Source organism: Armigeres subalbatus, unplaced genomic scaffold, assembly GCF_024139115.2.
Source record: "Armigeres subalbatus isolate Guangzhou_Male unplaced genomic scaffold, GZ_Asu_2 Contig439, whole genome shotgun sequence".
NCBI classification, from domain to species: domain Eukaryota; kingdom Metazoa; phylum Arthropoda; class Insecta; order Diptera; family Culicidae; genus Armigeres; species Armigeres subalbatus.
The window spans coordinates 56,483-75,851 of NW_026943193.1; the positions used below are offsets into that span (position 1 = coordinate 56,483).

Sequence of the window (19,369 nt, forward strand, 5' to 3'; positions counted from 1 at the left end):
TATGAACCCCTGTACCGATTTCAACCAAATTTGATACACACTTTCTATATCATAAGGAAAAGATAACAAAGGGGGTGGAATGGTCATTGGGAAAAGGGGAGGGTACAGGGGGAGGTGTTGTCTTTGGAAAACGAGTAACTCAGTTTTCTCAGTTTCCTCCAGGACCGATTTCAATCAAATTTTGTACACATATTCAATATGAGGAGCCGATCGTTCTTCTTCTTCTTATTGGCATTACATCCCCACACTGGGACAGAGCCGCCTCGCAGCTTAGTGTTTATTAAGCACTTCCACAGTTATTCACTGCGAGGTTTCTAAGCCAGGTTACCATTTTTGCATTCGTATATCATGAGGCTAGCACGATGATACTTTTATGCCCAGGGAAGTCGAGACAATTTCCAATCCGAAAATTGCCTAGACCGGGACCGGGATTCGAACCCAGCCACCCTCAGCATGGTCTTGCTTTGTAGCCGCGCGTCTTACCGCACGGCTAAGGAGGGCCCTGATCGGAGCCGATCATATGGGAAGGTAATTTGCACAAGGGGGAAGGGGTCTGGAGGGAGGGGTATTGTTCAGAAAACGGGCAATTTAGTGTATCTTCTGAACCCGTGTACCGATTTCAACCAAATTTGGCACACACATTCTCTATCCCAAGGAGAAGATAAAAAAGGGGGTGAAATGGTCATTGAGAAAAAAGGGAAGGTAAAAGGGAAGGGATTGTCTTTAGAAAACGAGCAATTCAGTATAGCTCCCAACCCCAGCACCAATTTCAACTAGATGAAATGATTAAATCATTCAACTCTATGGTTAAAGATTACTATTAATGATTTATTCATTTTTGACAATGATGACTGATAATGATTAATTATTAAATTCATTTGTGAAGATGATTAACGATTATGAATAATAAAAAAAACCGTTGGAGTATGATTAACGATTACCGATCGTGATCAAATGTTGACACACTATGTGTAGGATTAATAATTAACGATCGATATGATTAATGATTAATGATTATGAATGATCAAATTGAATGATTTGCATAGTGATCAAAAATCGAGTAACCTTCATTCCAAATTTTAAAAGGTATAAAAAATATATGATTATGATTTAATATTAATGAATAAAAGCAAGGTATGCAATGATCCAATGTTCCAGCGTTACTTCTTTACCCCTTGTCCGATTTCAACCAAATTTGGAACAAACATTATTTTTCTTAAGAAGGCGAAAATGATAAGGATTATATTTAAAAAAGGAAGGTTGTAGAGGGACTGGCATTGTTCAGCTCTCAATCACTTCAGTGTAACTTCTGATTTCCCCTTAGCCGATTTCAGTCAAATTTCGAACACACATTCTTCATATATTAAGGAGACGACGATAGTGGGTTAAGGTGATTATAGAATGCAGCCAGAAATCGGCCATTTTGTAAACCACGTGCTTTCCCAATATTTTGTTCAAGAGCACGAGGTGAAAGAACAATAACGCGTATGGGGCTGATATAATAGTAGATCGTTTGCTTAGTTATGCTGAACAATCATAATTTGAGTTTCGGCACTGTACGATAACTATAACACCAGATTTGGGCTTTTGAAATGTATATAGATAAAAGTGTGGTGAATTTAAAATTCACCACGGGCTTGATTCTATAATCACCTTAAGGATGGAAAATGGGGAGAGTTGTATTGTTTAGTTATCGATCAATTCAACACTTCATCGAAATCATTGTTTGCTCAGTGAAAAGCAATGATTAATGTGTTTCCTTCTGGATGGTGAATGTGATCCTTTGTTTAAAAATAGAAATAGACCTTTTTAGCGGAATAAGGCATCGGTGGATGTTTTCCTTCTTTAGAAATAGGCGTTTGCCCGGAATAAGGCGATTTTGGGTTTGATCCCTTTTTAAAAATCAGTCAATGTTTTCAAATGAAATCTGCCTTCTTTTAATCAAATGATGAAGTATCAATAAGAAAACACAATTTTCCTGTTGACTAATTGATTAATTCATTTTCCGATTGTGAAAAAACTGCGAATCAAATTGGCAACTCCGACCAAGGTCGGGTACATACAGCTAGTAATTTATAAGAACAAGACTATTCTAAGATATCCAGAAAAAAGTCAGGAAAAAAATGCGGGAATTGAAAATTAAGATCTTAATTACTTTGGATCCTGTACACCCCGGGTAGTGCAAAAGGCCGACATTAAAGATCTCCATCGTGGGCGATGTCCAGCTATCGCCTTAAGTTGTTGCAAAGTTACATTTCGGTCGACTTCTTTAATTTTATTATGTTGGCTACGCCACCTCTGGGTCTGCCTACTGCCTATGCTGCGATGTCCAGCTGGTTTCCAGTCTAATGCTTGTTTGCAGATTTCATTTCCGCCCAAACATAAGGTGTGGCCGACCCAGAACCACTTCCGTTCCCAAATTTCAATTGCTATCGGCCTCTGGTGACAACGACGATGAAGTTCGTTGTTTGAAATACAGTTGTGAGGTCACCAGGCACGAATTATGTATCACAGGCATCTGTTTATAAGTCGGGGAGGCAATAAATACCGTGTTATTTCTCCTACCTCTCGTCTCTTTCTAGCATTATCACCTCGCAACTTTGGAGCGGCGTATTTCGGTTTTCAGTTGTTTAATGTAACTGTCAGTGGCGCCGGGAGTGGGTGGGACAAGTAGGACATGTCCTACGCATGAAAATACCTGGGTAGGACAGTCGAAGCATTGTCCTACCCATGATTTTGGTAAGAACATACCATCTGGATAACTACAAATTCTAATACTATCAATTCCTAGATCTACAAAATATGTTTCCAGGGATTGTAAAGGAAAAAACTAGTCCGAAGGCTTCTCAAAGTCTAAGAGGAATTCTTTTCATTCCAAAAAGTGCTCAATGATGTATTGAAATTTTCCAAGAAGTCTTGAAGTTTCTATTAGTATTTCTATAAATTTTGTTGAAAACTTTTGGGAAGTACGTAATTATTTCTGCTAGTTCAGGGAGCCTCAGAGAATTTCTGAAATTTTATAAGAATTGACAGGCTGACTGTGAATTATTCATAAGTTGAATATCTAAACAAGGATATAGCCTAACTAAAGCTAAGACTGACTGTACTTGTCAATAGTTGCTTCTCCGATATTGGTTAGAACTGGTGTAAGTTGCGCTACGATCCAAGTGAATAACGGTTGGTATTTACTGCCTACGGCTCCAGTCAGTTAGGAAAGGAGAGGAATGTTCGTGTGTAGTTATTTTTGCTAATAGAGACCGAGAAAACCTCTGCATCCCCACAATACCATGGAAAGGAGATTTCGTTAATTCGGTAGATGAACAGAAATATAGACCAAGGATTCACTTAGAAAAGTGATGTAATCCACCACCTGTCTACAAGGCAGAAGGTCACTAGACTGCTGAGCTCATCTCCAAAAGTTGAGAAACTAGACAAGGATATGAGAGAACAATTGCAGAAATTCGCGAATATGAAGCAATTCATGATGATTGTAGCACATCCGGATGTCTGGTAGCAGGGCTATGAGAAGAAGGGTTCTGAAAGCTTCTAAGAGTTTATTGGAATCTATAGGAATCACAAATTTACCTACGTTTGCAAGAAATTTTAGAAGTTAGAAAGAAAAAAATCTGAAATTCGGAGTAACATTGTTCTTGAGATTTCTGAAAACCCGTAAATAGAACAAAACACCCTTAAAGATTTTTGGACGATCATAAGCTTTACTGGTAGATTGTTGTGAAATTTCTGAAGATTTCTAAAGGTTCGAATTCCCAGTAGTGGTAATTGCTTGAAATCACCCAATATTTTTTAAAATTAACAGGAATCCATAATCACTTCTGGAAATTTGTAAAAATGTTTGAAGACACGCTTTTTAGAAATATTCGATAAACACTAGAAATGTAATTATTGTCCTAATAGTCATAGGGAGTTTAATAACTTATCTGAGAATGTTCGGAAAATTCCCTTGAAATCCAGGAGGATCTCAGAAAAGGTTTGAAATTCCATAAAATATAATATAGATTTGATAATCCAGTTTTGTCCTACCCACGGCTCGGAACGTGGCCGCGCCTCTGGTAACTGTAAATGTATCAGCATGTAGATTGCGAGTAAGCACGCGCCGGTGATACATTTTCAAAATCATATTTGTTGTAGACAAATAGTTAAGCATTCAATGATGAAAATGGTGACGATCTGATGATTGTTAGTGCTTCCCGTGTCACCTTAAGTGTTCTCCACTTATACACACCATGTTTCACTAGCGTATATAGCAACACAGATTTCACGTTAGAATTAAAAATTAGGATATTGATACGTTCACTTATCTGCCTGCTTTTCCAGATATTTATTAAACTCGCAAAGACAGTCCTTGCTTTCTTGATCCGTGCGCCTATGTCGATCTTGGTACCGTCGTCTGACTCCATTTGGCTACCAAGATATTGGAAGCTTTCAACATTCTCCACTGATTTCCCGGCTACTGTGAAGCTGGAAGTGATTGCCGTGTTCAAATCCAACGATTTGGTTTTGTTGACGTTGATGACTAGACCTGCTGAAGTTGACCACTCGGAATGGTCGTTGTGCTTACTCTACATAGCGCTGTTGAGCTAGGAGTGCAACGTCATCCGTCAATTCGAAGTCGTTTGGGTACCCCATGGTTTGGTACACGGTCAATCGCCTCTACCAGAATCTCGATGATTACGATGAGGAGCAGTATCGATGATATGAAAGAAAACATCCTTGCCTCAAACCAGCTATGATCCGGATGGAGTCGCCCCACATATGTTGTGATTGAGACAGTCGAAGGTTTTTAAAAACTTTATTATAGATAGCGATTTTCCGTGAGATGAAGTTCATCTCTTAAACGGTCGAAAGCGTTTTCGTAGTCAATTTATTATAATAAATAGGTACAACTTATATTTATATTTAATCAATATGACCATAAACAAATAATCGAGCTCTTGAAATTCGTTGAACTGCTCCAGAATGATACAGAGCGTGACAATAATGCTGTCCAATGAGCAGCTTGAAGTAGCTCGAAGTTTCTCCCGTCCTGCTCGTTCTTATTTGCCTACAAATGGACATGAGCGGGATGAGAATAACTTCGAGCTACTTCAAGCTGTGCATTGGACAGCACTTACACCTGTGTTCAGAATAATAGCAGCGGAAGCCGTTTTTCATACAAAATGGTCAACTTTGACAAGCTGTAACTTTGCACCCCGATGACCGATTGTGCTGAAATTTTGGCAGTGAACTACAAATATGATGGATTTTACACATACTCAGTATCAATTTTTTTGAATGTCGCGTTCAAAAATTACGCACTAGGTCAAATTGTTCAAAATAATAGCAGTGATTTCTCGTGGAAGTGCAGATGACTCGTCGGCTTCTATCAAAGCGAGTATCACATCAACAATTTTCTACCAACTCCTCAATTGACCTGCATTTGGACACGACCGGCGCTGGTAATGGATATTTTTGGGTCACCAGTTCTTACACATTGAAGATGATGTTAGTCCCAAACTTCATCTGTTGGTTCTCTGTGTAATTACAGCTGACCTAGCAATAACGGAGTAGCAACAGTGGGGGGTCAATCATGCTCATGCTCATTCTCAATTTAAATAGAATTTTAGAATTTTGATAATCTATATAATATATAAAACAAAGTGGGCATTTGTCTGCGCATCAGTTAAAAATAGACAGTCCAATTATCGCTAATTTATATTCGAAGGATTTTTCTTTATACGATAAAACTGTAAAAAATTGAAAAATGTTTTGATAGAACTGTAAAAAAAACATTCTAAAGAATCGATATGTTTTCTAGATAAATTGTGTACGCAAAAAATTGTATTAAAAAATGATCAATTCTTGGCGAGACTAAGTTCGCCGGGTCAGCTAATTGTTTATATTTGTACCCCACTGATCAATCAGTGAACCAATTTGCTTGATGTATTTCCGATTTATTTTACCGTAGGTATTTTAGAAACGTAACGGGCTATGATCTTGTGATTACACTGATACCTAATATTATCAACCGATCAGCATATAGAACGGAAGAAAATTCAACACCAACCATTTTATCTTCTAGAGATGAGCCAGCCTAGGGCTGCAAGTCTCGTTTATATTAAAGACATAAAAAAACTATTCTATTTTAATACCAAGCACACGCATGTCCCCTTCCCCTACTTAATTTCTAAATTAAAAAACACATAAATGAAGATTTGAAAAACAAGCAAACACATGTTTTCTATACGACGAGCTCATGGATTTCGGATACAAAATTAAAAGGTTAAATTTACTAAGTCGACACTTACACAATGTACGCATCATTTATAAATATATTTCATCATTCTCTTTTTTTCCTAACTGGTTAGCGTATTTTTTTCATTTGATGAATGGCTCATAGTAAAATTTATATTAATATCACATTTCTTATGTGGATATTAAATATAAAGTCTCAACAGTTTCCTTAAGTTAACCTTTTAAAAATAATTACAAGTACCGTGAGCCTAATTATGCATACTTTTCGATAGTCACCATGTATATCAATCATACGGGATCATACCTTTGCGCTATGTCAGTAGTGTGGATAATAATTGCAGGCTTCTGACATAACATTTTCGAATTTTGTTAGGAATTACTGACGGTCACGGTACTTTATCTGCTTCAGCCTTTCCGATTTTGTTGCCTTTTTTTAATTTCATTCGCTGAGTTTAAGTTTTGCGTTTTCTGTGTTGTTGAACAAAAAAAATATTTAAAAAAACATAAGCTAAATTAATTTGTTTGAATAACGAAACACTCATTTTTTTTTGTTATGTTTTTTTTTTAACGTAGGGGTATTTCCGAGGCTCATTGTCAATACCTAAACGGATAAATATTTTCCCATTCAACTTTTTTACGCCTACGCCTCAAAATGTCACGAAACCCGAATACCTACAAGTATTCGATAAATAGAAAATGAAGGATTGGTAATGTTTACTTGGATAAAATTAAAACGCATTAAGTAGCAATGAAACTTAGATGGAGCCACTTTTGAAACTGTTAATCCTAATTGTTTGAAATTTGATGACCAGTTTGTAAACTTAAGTATGTAGTGATGGGAAAACTATAAATATTAAGTATTCTTGTATTACAAAATCAAACATTTTGAGCTACTGATGAGTTAAGTGCCCAATCCGAATGACCACCCCATAATGTTGGTGGTCATTCAAATTGTTCATTGAACTTGATCAATTTGATATTTATTTGACATTTGATGCGGCTTTCAATGAGAACCTATACTCTAAAAATAATTAACAAAGCACTAACAAACTAAAGGAACTGTTAAGCCGAAACTAACACCTGCACCTTAGCGCAACTCGAAGCAAGTAAACCGCATAGTGAAGTGATACTTTTCAAGTCCAGATTTAATTATTGTAACATATACAATTTGCTGACTTATTCTTTGAAAAGGTACATTTGTTTGGTCTCTGTAAAGCAAAAATGGGTAACCTTTGCGCGTTGTTTAATTTCTGTTCTATGTCTTCTCTATGGCGAGCGGTTCTAACTATTGCCTCAGACATGTGTAATTGTGTAGCTGCTTCCACTTATCTCTCATTCAGTTCCATTTTTCAAGGAACATTTTTCATCTAATCATATGTGCCTTTGTTGAAATAATTAGACCAATCTCAAAATATTTTTTTTCTAACACTTTAAAAAAGCTGCATAATGTTCAAAATGAACAGAAAAAGGACAAAAAACTAATTTAAAAGATACGTTACTAGATTGACACGCCTTTAAAATGAAAAAGAGATTAGCTAATATTTCAACTCTAACAACTGCACCTACTTCTCAAGCAAACTATTTACCTAACCTAGCATACAACTAATCACATAATTTAGTTCACAACTAACTATTGCTATTGGAGAGATTTCAGTTGTGGCAATGGTCAGTGCCATTGTACCTTCGATTTGTTATTGCAGTACGTGTACTACATTTAATCGCACTTTTACAGCTGCCGCTCTGTAGAGAGGAGTATTGACCACGTGCTGGTGGCAGTTTTCAGTCTCATGCGATCAACAAGGCTAGTTCTTGTCGGCAACGCAACTCGGAAGCTTACGATATGAACCGGCTATGCTTTCAATATCGTCCAGTAGAAATTGTTTGTCCTCTGTCTTTGCGGACGATTTCTGTAGCATTTTTGTGTCAAAGCATGGCTACAATGAATACAAATGAAATTATTACATATTAAATTAAATAGGGTTTTTGAAGGATGGTTGTCTCTTACGTGATAAAAAAGATTCTGATGATTTTGAGATTTGTTGAATGAATTACGTGATAGATCGATCTAAAACTATGAACTTATTGTTGGACTTAAGGCCACCTGACTTACCGTTTCACACGTTCATGTTGCAGCAATTCTCAATAGTGATCTCGCACTGTGTTGCCGGCCGGGAGGTCATTTGTGTGTTGTTGGTGACCTTGAATCTTTTGGTAATGCGTGGTCGGTTGCGTTCGTAGATTCGACGCATCGTGTACAAAATAATCACCAGGATAACTAACGATGCCGTGAAGGCAGGTGAGACATACACGACAGTACGATTGAAGGAACTTTTACAGTACGTGACCTGTGGTTCGACGAGATGCGTTGCAACTGCAACCCTACAAGAAAAAAAAGAATTTGTTAAAATTCATCCATAGTGATCACATGAGCCAAAAACAGTTATATTGTTGAACTGAACAATATGTCCATGACCAAGTTTGAGGAAGCCAAGAGTGTTTTTCAGGATTTGTAATGGTCACTTAATTTCAGGAGCATAGAATGCTCACGAAAATTTACGGCAGAACCATTAACCATTTTAACCAGATAACCATTTTACGCTTAGTTTGATTGCCGCGAAAAGTTGGTTTGCTCATTTTCTTTTATATCCTAGTCCTCTCGTGCCATATCAATACCTTTGTAGAACAAATAACCAAGTGCCAAATGGTCGTCGAACCCCCAATGCCTTAAAACCAAAACATTTTAATTCAACTTTCCAACATGGATCTATAAAAATGGCCCATAATCTGTAGGTCAAGGGTGTGAACTAATGGAAGTTCCACTTTTTATTCCATTTTGAGTTATTAAAGTGAAACTACAAATCTGCAAATCGAAAAATGGCGGGGTAAGATGGGTCAAATAGCAGGGCAGAATTGGTCGGGGTTCAGCCAAACCGCACTAAGCGGCTTTTTGACTGACTTGTGATATTTTGTTCGTAAAAGTAAAACGAAAATTAATTCATATCTACTTATGCATACATTTGTTGTATGATATCCTCAGTTATGGGGCTAATCGATATCGATTTGTGATCATTTGAATCTTCTACACGAAAACTTGACCATAAAAATGTTTAATTTTTCAATGGCGCTTGGTGCGATTTGGCAGAACCCCAGCCAATTGGTCTCCTTTAAATTTTACAAATCATATTGTTTCATTTTACAATATTAAATTACGCACAGATAGAGAGGTTTATTTTCATAAATTTTATTGAATTATTGGGGATTTTTGAGTTTTTGCCCTAGATTTAAAAACAAAATGTCTGCAATTTGTTACAAAAACAAGCCGTCCGTTGCTTATATGCTCGAAGATTACCTCAAACGGATTAAATCTATATACATAAAAATGAATTTCTGTCTGTCTGACCCTTATAGACTCGGAAACTACTGAATCGATCGGCGTGAAATTTTGTACACAAGGGTTTTTTGGGCCGGGGAAGGTTCTTTACATGGTTCAAGACCCACTCTGGAAAGGGGGGCTCCCATATATATACATAAAAATGAATTTCTGTCTGTCTGACTCTTATAGACTCGGAAACTACTGAACCGATCGGCGTGAAATTTTGTACACAAGGGTTTTTTGGGCCGGGGAAAGGGGCCCCACTCTGGAAAGGGGGGCTCCCATACACAAATTTCTGCAAAACTCGAAAACTAATCAGAGGTTAAATCAATTTTGGGCGAAACGAAGTTCGTCGGGTTTGCTAGTCAGGAATAAAAATTATGTTTTGAATAATGTATGCCGTTTAGTATGTGCTGACCATCTTGCCCTATTTGTGAGTTGTAATGTCTAATTTTTGATCAATTTGTTTATTTTTTTCAAAGCAGTCAGTACAACATCACCTACATTACATATGATGCTTTCACTATATTACTAAAAATGTTTAGTAATGTTATGTTATTGCAACTCAAAGCAACGGTGGATGGTGTGCAAAACTGTGTGAAGATTTCGGGCGAACACTCCAGTTCGTTCGAATCGCGCCGGGGACTTAGACAAGTTGATGGACTTTTGTCCCTGTTGTTCAATATTGCGCTAGAAGGTGTCATGCGGAGAGCCAGGTGTAACAGCCGAGGTACGATTTTCAACAGATCCAGTCAATTTATTCGTTTCGCAAATGACATGGACGTAGTCTGCCGAATATTTGCAAAGATGGCAGAACGGTACACCAGCCTGAAACTTGAGGCAACAAAAGTGGGACTGGTACAGGCTTGTGAGCGGAACCAAAGACAAAGTACAGGCTTGTGGGCGGAACCAAACGCGACAGGGCCCGCCTGGGAAGCAGTGCTTCGATAGACGGGGATACCTTCGAGGTGGTCGAGGTGGTTCATCTGCCTTGGATCCTTGATAATGGCTGATAATAATGTTAGTCGTGAAATACGAAGGCGTATCTTCTGTGGAAGGCCTACTACGGACTCCAGAAGAAACTGCGGTCAAAAAAGATTCACCACCGCACCAAATGTGTAATGTACAAAACGCTCATAAGATCGGTGGTCCTCTACTGACATGAAACTTGGACCATGCTCGAAGAGGACTTGCAAGCACTCGGAGTATTTAGAGGTGGGCGTTTAGGACTATCTTTGGTGGTGTGCAAGAAGACGGTGTGTGGCTGCGAAGGATGAACCACAAGCTTGCCCTGCTCTACGGCGAACCCAGTATCCAGAAGGTATCTAAAGCCGGAAGGAAGGTTTTTTGAAATTTGTTTCCAAGGGGGGCCCTTGAGAAACAATGATTTTTCAATAATTCCACACAATGGGACGGCATTCCCCGTCGAATGCAACTTGTTGGGAGTAAATCGAGTAATGCTAAGTTCCAAATAGTGTGCAAAATTTGTACACATTCCTACACGTCGAACTGAGTCGATGGGTATATAACACTATGGGGCTCCGGGCCTTCTATTAAAAATGTTCTTTTTTTGAAGTTATCATATACTGCCGCGATTCGCATAAGAGTCCCATGTCGATTATTGACGATTTTGATTTTCTTTAAGAAATAAAGGTTAAAATGTACTCATCTTTAAGAAAAACTGATAAAATAATAGGCTTTGTTCTAGAAATTTGAAAATCAAAACCCACTTGTGTTGTCTCATCTTGCTATTTATTCGCATAACAGTCACATTCCAGATTTTAATACACTCTCACACAAAACATCAATGTAATTATGGTCCATTTAATAGTTCCATAGCAATGTATACAGATAAAGAATATTATGCCAAATTTTCATAAAGATTGCTGGTTGTATCGATTTATTAGTATTTTTTTAATTTCTCCATGTAAAACGAGTTTGCAAAATTCAATGGCATTTTTCTCAAGTTGAAGAAAACTGACATGGGACGCTTATGCGAATAGGGGCAGTATAGCCTTTCGGTACAACTTTGTCTAATAAATTCCGCATGAGCTCGTGGCAAGTGCAGAGGTATATTCGGCTTGCAGTTTGCAAGTGATTGGCATAATCTTTTCGTTCCCCTTTCTTATATTAACGTGGCAGGCGTCAAACATTGTGACCGAACAAATGAGACCTCCAGTACTTGTACATTGAAGATGAACGCTAGTTCCAAGCAAACATCGATTTATTCTCTGTGCAATAGCAGCTGCTCTGGTCATAATGGAGTAGCAACTACTAGTGGTCAATCAAGCTCAAGCTTGAAAAACAGTTCAGCATTGTATTATTCTTCTATTTTTCGCCTTTAAAAGCCATTGTAAATAAGTAAGTGGGTATAACCGTCTTAGCGTCTTTTCGATTTACTCAGCACTAGCAAAGTCTTTGCTAAGGAAGACCTTGACCGTTTAGGAATACCTTTATCTTGTTCATGAAACACAGACAAACTTGATCTTGATGACTTTGAATTTAATACTTATTGTCGGTTTATTAAAAGCATTCCAATGGACAAATATTTGAAACATAAATATCTAATGGATATATGCAAATGTGGGACGTCTCTGGTCATTTTAGTTTAAACCAAAACAAAACTCACCCCTCACAATATTGCTGCATGTCTGGATTGCCGTTGTCCAGCGAACAGAACCGCTTCGGAATCTCACATCGCTTTCCGGTGAATTCCGGACTGCAACGACACTCGACCAGCATGGTGTCATTGTTCAAAATGCATTTACCGTCATGCAGACAGTAGTTGTTGCACGTATACTCCTCACATCGATCCCCCCGATAGCCGACACTGCATTTGCACTTTGGAACTTCATTCTCCACAAAACACTCTCCATTATAGCAGTAGTCCGACGTACAGATTGCGGTCTCGCATCGAGCACCACTAAAATTTTTCGAACAAGTACAAGACTTTTCACCGGCACCGCTGAGCGTGCACCGTCCGTTGTTCAGACAGAATCTATCACATTTGTTGCGATCACATCTCTCGCCCTCGAATTCCGTATGGCACTTGCACATTGGTCGACTGTCAGAACCCACAACACATTCCCCATGAACGCAAAAATTGTTACAGATAGGAATCTCACAAAATGTACCCTGGTATTCGGGTAGACAAATACAACTATTGGTGTTGTGGTTCAGGATGCCTTTATTTAGACAAGTTATCAGTTCCGGTTTGGGCGTTACAACCTGCGTTGTATCTATAATTCCACTCGACTCCTTTCTCACGTTGTCTATGATTTTAGACACAACAGATTTACAGCTTGGATTATTTTTCTGATATTCTATCAATAAACTTGAGCGGATTATGAGTGCCGATGGACGATTGCCTCTATGGACGACCCGCGTCACTTTGGAATCAGATTTCCACGTTTCATGTACTTCACCATCCTCTTGGTCAATCCAGTACAAATATTGACTGTCCAATGACACGTGCGTTGGTATCTTATCCTCACCCCTGAGAAATGTTTGCTTGTCTTGTATTTCTAGATTGGCGCTCTCAACGGTGAATGCTCGACCGTACTTCTTCTCCACCCAGTAGATGCGATTGTTGTAATGATCGACGGAAATACCCTTTGGCTCATAGACGTCCTCCTTGTGAGTCCAGTACCGTGCCGTTCATTTGCGGCCCGGACGATATTGGAGGTCTGCAGGTAGCTGTTAGTCCAGTACAGGTGTCTACGGCATTCGTCGATAGTCAAAGATGCCAAGTCGTGATTTTCTTCAACTGGGGTGATTAAGTTGATAGGAGCTACGGTGCCGTTTGTCGCGGTCCCCAGTTTATCAACTTCGACTGAGTAAACTGAATGTGTCCCTTCTCAGCCCAGTAGAGCTTACGCTCGAGGTGATCAAATGCCAACCCTGTAATGTAACCGGTTTGGTCTGACTTTGGCAGTAGTTTTGCTACCTTATGATACTCCTCCTCCAGGATTCGTATCTAACGAAAATATTCGAAAACTTGGATCCTTGAGATCACTGAAGTATATTTTCGCTTCACCTCATCGTAAGCGAACGCCGAAATGTGATGGAATTGATGTCCTCCGGAGGATATTTGTGTCAATTTTTGTCAAAGAACAAAAATTCCGCTGTCAGTCGTGACCACAGCATCTGGAAAAGAGACGAATGATTTACAAATTAAATTAGATTGCAACATAATAAGGGAAACAATTATAGGAAAAATAATAGATGCAAATAGATATGACTACAACAAAATCAGCGCTTGGGGATTACAAGAAGGATTAAAAATAACTGCCACAACGGCCGTCCTAGCTAGGGATCCTATAATGAGAGATATGCGAAAGCGGCCATTGTAAGCCAATCGAGCATTGAGAAGTGTCAAAACGTGAGCCAAATGAACGTTGTTATTGTTGCAGATTGAGACGAGGTTGAGAGGTATTGAGATAGATTTTATGAAAAGTTTCATCGAATAAACAATTTGTTTTACTTTCGCGAATAGAAGTAATATAGTTTTTGTATCGTGTTTCGCCTGTTTGTGTTGCACTTTTATTTTAGAGATAAAGCTTATTTAAACACTGTTAGTGGACAGACAAACATAATCCAAATTGTTATCACATGCAAAGTCATATACAAGCTTCAACACTTTGCGCTGCGGATCCCTAGTCCTAGCCCAGCACCACAAACCTTCATGTTCGTTGTTCAGTAAAGTTTACCTCCCACCGGTAGGTTCGCTACACTATAAAAAAAATACACGAGAGGACCGTGTGTTTAACACATACATTTGCACAAATTGTCAAAGCAAATCAATGTCATGTGTAAAACTTACGACATCGATCATTCGAAACTCATCATCCGTTCGTATACCATCCACACGATGTTAACGTGTAAATCAAATCGAATTCAATTGAATCATTTGGCATATTCGCTTGCTTTATGCATGACTTTAAAGTATAATCGAGATGAACTTCATTTGTTAACAAATGAATTTCGTGTTTTCTTTCATGTTTATATAATGATGAAGTATGGCAAATTCCATCCGGAATCCGATTTCCGTTATCGAATCGAAACACAATTGAAGAAACATTTGTTTTGCTATAACTTCACCGAATCAACAATGCAGTTATAGAAAAAAAAAACTTTCTTCGGTTTTCGTCCTTCTTACGGAAATCGCATTCCGGGCGGAACTAATAAAATGAAAACGAATGTAAAAAATATATATGATTAATAAATTGCTCCGTTTAATCAATAAAAATGAATTGGTTGGGTACCAGCGGGTGCCGCTTCACGTATCTTTGCCGTCTTCCTCTTCAATAGAACGAAAGTTATGACTTAGCATTATTTGCATCAATCAGCCGGTTATAAAAGTTCCTATGGGTAGGTGATGCTTCTGGTTGAAATTCCGTGAGTGTCGTAGTCCGATCTTTATTTATTCCCCATCCCCGCCGTCTCCATCGGGAAGTAAACCTCCACTACTGTCCTGCGACAGCTTCCAAATTCCATGTTGGTTTGGTGTATAGATAGTAGAATCTATAGATGAGCGAAAGCATGGCTGAGTCGATTTTTTTGCCCGTGCTCACGCGCAAATGATGTCACAGCCCTTAACGTTTCCATTGAAATCGTGACGTCATGCTCGTTTGGAGACACGTTTGACAGTTCGTTTGGAGACAGAGGATTTATCTTCGCTCATCTATATATTCCACTATCTATAGTTTGGTGGATGTACTTGTATGGATTTACTGTTAATGAAAAAGGACATATGTTTTATTAAGGGAGTTATGAGGCACGGACCATTTTTCTTGTGTGTATTAAATAAATGCTTACCTGTTTGTAAGATGGTAGTAAGTGTTACGGTGAGCTTCTAAGCATTCCATGATTTGATGTTTCACGAGCTCAGGAAAGACTCAGGAAAGCTCAGGAGGGAATTGGAATACTCAAATACATCCGGCTGTTTACTAAAAGACGAATATAGTTATAGAACTAGCCTCTTATAGAAGCACTTATCATAATCAAATATTACCTGTTGATGGGAAGACGGTTGCTAATTCTGCTGCTATGTAAGATTATTGGGTACTTATGAGGAGATGAAAAAATACATGATGATTATAATATGTTCCACTATAGTGGAACTATATTAACCTACCGATTTTACTCCTGATTTCGTCCATGTTCATCGGAGAAATTATTTATAGTTTACAGCGTTTTTTTTCGAACCATGTGCTTTCTCGTTGAAAAAGTAATACAATTAAGTTTGTTTGAATGCATCTCTTATTAGTTTGAGTAAGTTTATAACATTTCATAGACAAACATAGGAAATCGTGGTGTATCAAGTATGAAAATTGCTATAAATAATGACATTTGAACTGAGTTTGTGAAGAACATCTTAGTGATGTGAAATGCATTAGACTCCATGGTGTAAATTGAAATGAAATATTCACATTTTGGAACATATACGTCCAATGTGTATTTGTTATCGGTATCCATTGATATGCACATCATATTATGGTGGAACAAGTATGGAATACGACATAAACATTGACATATGAAATGAGTTTGTGAAGAACATGTCATCGATGTGAAGTACACCAGACTTGATGGTGTAAGCCGATTGAAAATATCCATATTCCGAAAAACATGAATCGAACGTGTATTTTTTTATCAGTGTAGTGTTGCAAAATCAAGCATGAACCACATTCCACGGTAAAGATGACCGTCTGTTTAGTGAAGAAAACATAAGAATAAGCTGAAATCGATCAATGCTGTTACGCCAGTATGATCCTAAATGCGAGAATTGTTTCTAAAAAATATCGTAAAGTGCAACTTTTTAACACAGTTTAAAGTCTTTTCAGTACACGCACACTCCAGATTAGTTTGATTCGTCGAGCTGAGTGGTTTGGTTTATAATGTTATGAATCTCCGGGCCATTTATAATTTTTTTTTTCACATGTTCAACTGTTATGAGCAAATGCTAACTTATTTTAAACAAATATTAATTTCATGATTTTGAATTGTTCAAAATCCGAAACAAATCTGATTTTCACTATAACTGAAAGAGCTTTATTACCGGTATAGCAACATTAAATGAATCGCAAATCGACAATGTTTTTATCACCGATCAACAAATGTTTATATTATTTTGTATAATCAACCCCTATTCATAATATAAACTTTAGAAGTATGAAACTCCGAATATGATATTCCTGACCAGCATATGTTGCAGATTACCACATACAAATATATCACAAACATCGATTCTAATACTAGCATATGGTTCCAGGAGGAAATCAAATCTCCAAGAAATTTGCAACCATTGCAAAACAAACATGTAGGGGACAACAGTCTAATATGCATCCCTGTAGCTTTTATGAAGTTTTTAATCAATATAAACCAGAATACCTAACTGTAGTAATTAAGATAGAATAAGCTAGAATAAATAAAAAAACATAAAAAAACAACATAAATAATAGTTTACTCACCGATTGCTACGATTTTGTAAGTGATCTGAACACTACGGAGAATATAAAAATTCACAGAGCAAAACAAATACGAAAGAGACTGACAGATACTGGAAAAAGCTGCGCGTTCACAAATGACTCTACAAAATAATAGTAATGGGCGATCATGAGTATTTATATCGAGCTATTCAAAGTATTTTAAAAGCTTGAAAATGAATTTGAAAGCTTTGTGGTGAAAGTCGAAATGAAGACGTCAGAAAAAAGTTTGTTTGAATTAAGTTTCTGATTGATGGGTAATGAGAAGACTATATAAGACGGAATGCTCGATTGCGTTCAAACAAAAATGGGTTGTTTGTGTGGATATGCGTACGACTGTTAAAAGGAGTGTGTGTGTGAGCCGAGAGAAATCGAGGGTTAGTAAAATTTGATTGGACGAGATGCGGCCATTCTGAAAACTAGTTTCGGAGAATAAAGTTGTAATTTGACTGTATCAGCGTTTTTGCGGATATAAAAATGGAAGGCGAATCCGAACAAAATCACCACACTAACTACATTAAAAAAAAACATATGCTTCTGCAAAAACCCCATTGAATCATAAAAAGTCATGAAAACAAGTTTATCAAACTTGTATATAAATGCAACAAAAAAAACGAACAGTGGGTAATGTCTGTGACATAACCGCGAAGTGGACGTAGGACTTGACTTGACCGTGCCTTTGAAGATGTATACACACTTTAATCATTTCACAGATTTCGGTGAATTTATCTTCAATTCGATTTGTTCGGTAATTATTTCAAAGATTTTCTGCGGTATTTTCCTTTGTTCAACTGTCAAAACTACAAAAAATCTGTGAAATTTTACCGAACAGTTCTACTATTGAGATTTCGGTGAAATTTCACAGAAATCTGCGATTTATTTTAAGTGTGAATATCCCGCATAATCATGGACCATAATTAGATCGCATCTGTTATAATTGAAGAGAATAAGTGTTACTGTAGCGATAGTCTCACTAATAGTAGTTAACCATAAATGGACAGTCTCATATACTGTTTCAACAGTAGCTCAGATTGTAAACGGCCAAATGACCATATGAGTAATAGGCGGTTAAGTATAATTAACATTTAAATCCGGTCGTTTTTCCGAACAAAATTTTCGATGTACCATACATCAGTTGGTAGATGTACAATTGAAGAACTATATAAATACACATCGACAACATGGTATGTATTAACAGTAAGTGTTGATGTAGGGTTGGTATGGTAAATCAAGCTTAAAATTGTATGCTAACAATGAAGCGAATAGTGACAATATATCTTATAACGCATATGTAATTTTGACTGCATGGTATGTCGTTTTCATTATGCAGGATATCCAAATCTCTCGCGTCACCTAATTTGTAAAAAAAATCAGCGATAACAGCCCAAACATTATTTTAACAATTTTCATGAGCAATATAGGAAAAATATCTCAAAAAGAAAAGCTCTCAATCGATTTTTTATCTAATAGTGGAATCTTTTGTGATTTATTTATTTATTTATTTATTATATGTCACAGTTCTTGTTATGTAACGGTTATGAAAAAATCTTGAAAATCTGCTATTCGCGTATAACATTTTATCTCTAGAGTATTTTAGAATTTTTAAGAACTCTTTAGTAAGTCTATCATGGCTCTCAGAAGAACCGTATGGTTTGAAAATAAACATTTTCTATGTCCATCTGTTGCGTCATGTTGCAGTGGATTGTAAAACTAATGTTGGGTGCTCCGGGTGGAGCGCGAAACCAAAAGTGTCTTCGTGCAGCGGATCTGGTTGACGTGTGCTGTTTCTTCAATGGAACCAGCGGGATGCGAATTGCCTTAATGCAGCATGCGACGAACCAGTGACGAATTCTACCCAATTGCGAAAATTATTATTAACTCTCTTGGCCCTGATAAGGGCCGAAAATTAGCTCCTTTCGGGGAACTGGTTGACCGAGGGAGTTTCTTTACTCGAAACCAAAACACACACACGCGATTTCTTCAAGAACATTGCAGTTCTTTCTCTTGATTTTCTTCAACTTGTTTCGGCCCGATACCAATGCCGACCGGTCTCGGCTCTTCATTGATGCCGGCTAGTTTCGGCTCGACTCTGCTGCTGCTGCTGCGGCCGGTATCTCCTCGGCATTGCTGCGGTGTCGGGTCTGTAGAATGGGCTGCTTCTGGAACATTTTCTGCGGCTCTACTGGCATGCTTTAGCTGATGGTGGCCTCGGCGCTGCCGGGACAAAAAGCAGACGATGCTTGATGAACACAATGATGTT

General features: G+C 37.8%; 1 long non-coding RNA gene and 1 pseudogene across 1 annotated transcript; both read right to left on the bottom strand.

The window, feature by feature from the left end:
- Positions 1-7,955: 7,955 nt before the first annotated feature.
- On the bottom strand, positions 7,956-14,452 carry LOC134204196 (protein cueball-like; annotated as a pseudogene).
- An 877-nt stretch (positions 14,453-15,329) lies between these two features.
- Positions 15,330-16,402, bottom strand: LOC134204197 (uncharacterized). Its single transcript, XR_009977804.1, has 3 exons — positions 15,639-16,402; positions 15,443-15,573; positions 15,330-15,357 (listed from the first exon to the last, which is right to left on the bottom strand). It is a non-coding gene; the product is annotated as an uncharacterized LOC134204197 (long non-coding RNA).
- Positions 16,403-19,369: the final 2,967 nt, after the last annotated feature.